Source organism: Cavia porcellus, unplaced genomic scaffold, assembly GCF_034190915.1.
Source record: "Cavia porcellus strain 051 isolate PalLab524CR breed Dunkin Hartley unplaced genomic scaffold, mCavPor4.1 scaffold_15, whole genome shotgun sequence".
NCBI classification, from domain to species: domain Eukaryota; kingdom Metazoa; phylum Chordata; class Mammalia; order Rodentia; family Caviidae; genus Cavia; species Cavia porcellus.
In genome coordinates this window covers 37,782,283-37,785,163 of record NW_026947498.1, presented here as the reverse complement: position 1 = coordinate 37,785,163, position 2,881 = coordinate 37,782,283, and the positions used below count along the sequence as shown (strand labels likewise).

The following is a 2,881-nucleotide window of genomic DNA, read 5'->3' as shown; positions in this document are numbered from 1 at the left end:
AAGTGACTTGCTTACCACAAGATGGAAAGGTGATTTGCATACCAGAAGATCCTAAAGTGCCTTGGGTGCCAAAAACAACTCTGCCTTGTATGCGTTTAGATCAGAGTTCTTGGGACTGTCTGCAAAAGGATACTGAGGCTCTCCCACCATCATTTCCAGAGGCTCCTCAGGTGTTTTGGGTACAAGAACAGCCTAAGATACCTTCTCCAGAAGATAAATCCATCTGCTGTAGAGCTTCATGCCACTTAAGAAAGGTTCACTGCGCTAATGGCCACACATTTTGATCTAAAAGGTTCAGTAAGTGTGCTAATTGTGCTGTCTGCTCAGACCCCACAGGGGGATTTGGACACAAGGCATACAAATGTATGCACTGTAAAATTTTAGTTCATAAGAAGTGCCATACACTCGTCAGAGTTCCATGCAAGCACCATACTTTGCATGATGAATGCATAATGCCAATTAACCAGGTTTCCATGGCTTTAGATCCCAAACAGGAAGTAGTCTCATCAAATCCTAAAAGTCATGTGGGTATGCAAGAAATAGATGACGAGAATGAGACAAATACTAGCGAGGAAAATGGCAGGCCTTTGTGCTCTTCTGCTCTTAAAGACTTTGACTTTCTCCGTGTCCTCGGGAGAGGAAGCTACGGTAAAGTTTTACTAGCTCGGCGTAAAACAACAGATCACCTCTATGCCATGAAAGTGGTGAGAAAGGAAGATGAAAACCTTATTCGTCTCCAGGTAGAGAAGCAAATATTGGAGAAGAGCTTGAACCACCCTTACCTGGTTGGCCTGCATTCCTGCATTGAGACACCAACCAGATTTTTCTTTATCCTGGATTACATCAGTGGAGGAGACCTAACATACCATCTGCAACAGTTCGGAATCTTTCCCGAAGCACATGTGAGATTCTACTCCGGGGAGATCTCCTTAGCTATCAAGTTGCTTCATGAACATGAGATATTACACAGGGATCTGAAGTTGGAGAACTTGTTACTAGATGCGGACGGACACATTAAAATTACCGATTATGACTTATGTAAGGCAGGACTGAAGGCAGGCGAGAAGACCAACACTTTCTGTGGCACACTCAGTTATCTGGCTCCAGAAATCATCAGAGGCAAAAGCTACGGATTCAGTGTGGACTGGTGGAATCTTGGAACAGTCATGTTCGAAATGATGGTGGGAGAGCCTCCGTATCCTTTTGCAGACAGTCCCAAGAACTCTGATCTAAACACATACAAGGTCTTGCAATCTATGTTAGAAAGAGAAGTCCACCTTCCACATCACCTGTCTGTCGAAGCCAGAAGCATCCTCAAGGGTCTTCTGAAGAAGGAGCCAGAGGTAAGATTGGGCTGTCACCCTCAGAGAGGATTCATCGATATTGAAGAGCATCCATTCTTTAACAATCTGGACTGGAACATGATGGAAAAAAAGCAAGTGCCTCCTCCCTTTAAGCCAAGTATTGGTACAGAATTCGGGATAGAAAACTTTGACCCTGAATTTACCAATGAACCTGTCCAGCTCACACCTGATGACAGTTACTTTGTGAACAGCGTAGATGAATTTGGGCTTTGAGTACATCAATCCCCTTTTCACATAAGAAGAATGAGTCTGATTGTCACCTTCCAGTTAAGCATCTGTTTGTATATCTAATGCATGACAAACTTGTTACCAGCTTGCATTCAACTGACACTTTTATAATTGCCTGGAAGGTCATTTTAATTTCCTTTTTCTATATGAAGATGCGCTGCTTGATTTTGGTTTTTGGTTGACAAAGTTACTTTTTATGATAAGACTTAACGATGAGGCAATTTCTTTTTACCAAATTTGTAAACACATTCCGTTTGTTGCTTGGAGGCATATTCCTGATTTTTTTATTTACTATACTGGAAAATAATATCTCATTATGCTTGTTTTGCTCCCAAACTATATGACCTATATATTTAGGCCCCTGATTTTGTAATATTCAGGGAAATCCAAAAACAATAGTAACAACTTTAAACAACTCTGCAGAAACCACATACATTGTAGCTCTGTCTCCTAGGTCAAACTTTAAACATCTTAAAGTATTACACCATAAATATACTTTCTAATATTTAGTGGACATCAAAACAATAATGCAAAGAAAGTATTTCTCCAAATGAGGCTAAAATCCCAAAGGAGTTCTAATGTGGACTCAGTAGGAAACATTTTAAACAAATGCCCTGTGTGAGTATTTTACATTCTGAATGCCCAAGTGGCAAAGAGCAGCTCTTAAAAGCAGGATCAGAAACATATTTCTGACATGTCAGAGTTCTCTGCAAGTTCATGTTGTGTACACTGATTTTTGTTTTTAAGCAAGATCCGAGTATTACCAGAAACACAGATTCCTTGCAAATGAACATTCAATCCTTAGAAACATTTTCTTTTGATGTTTTCCTTACTTTCAAATTTAGCTATTTGATGAAATGATAAAATATGACTCCAAGCTTGGAAAAAGTTACATTTCTAATGAAATGGGGCATCCAAATAAAGAGAGAAATATAACTTAGTAAATGCCTACACATTTTAAGTCATCCTAAATTTAAAACTGGATAGCTTGCCTAGAATTAAACATTATCAAGATTGTGCCATTGTAACTTACTTAGACTATGATGGTTACTTTTCAAGTCCTTTGCACAGAGATGGCACTGAAACAGAGCAATGCTGTATCTGGCAACTCTTGAAATGATAAATTGCTAACTACAAATTGTAGTAAAAATAATTTGAAGAACTCTGCCCCTGAAATGAACTGTACTACTTCAAACTATTTTTATTAAAATTCATAGTTAGCAATTCGTTATTTACACAGCTGCCAGATACAGCACCGATCTGTTTCAGTGCCATTTCTGTGCAAAGGA

General features: G+C 39.2%; 1 pseudogene; it reads left to right on the top strand.

The window, feature by feature from the left end:
• Positions 1 to 452: 452 nt before the first annotated feature.
• Positions 453 to 1,611, top strand: LOC101788993 (protein kinase C iota type-like; annotated as a pseudogene).
• The last annotated feature ends 1,270 nt before the right edge of the window (positions 1,612 to 2,881 follow it).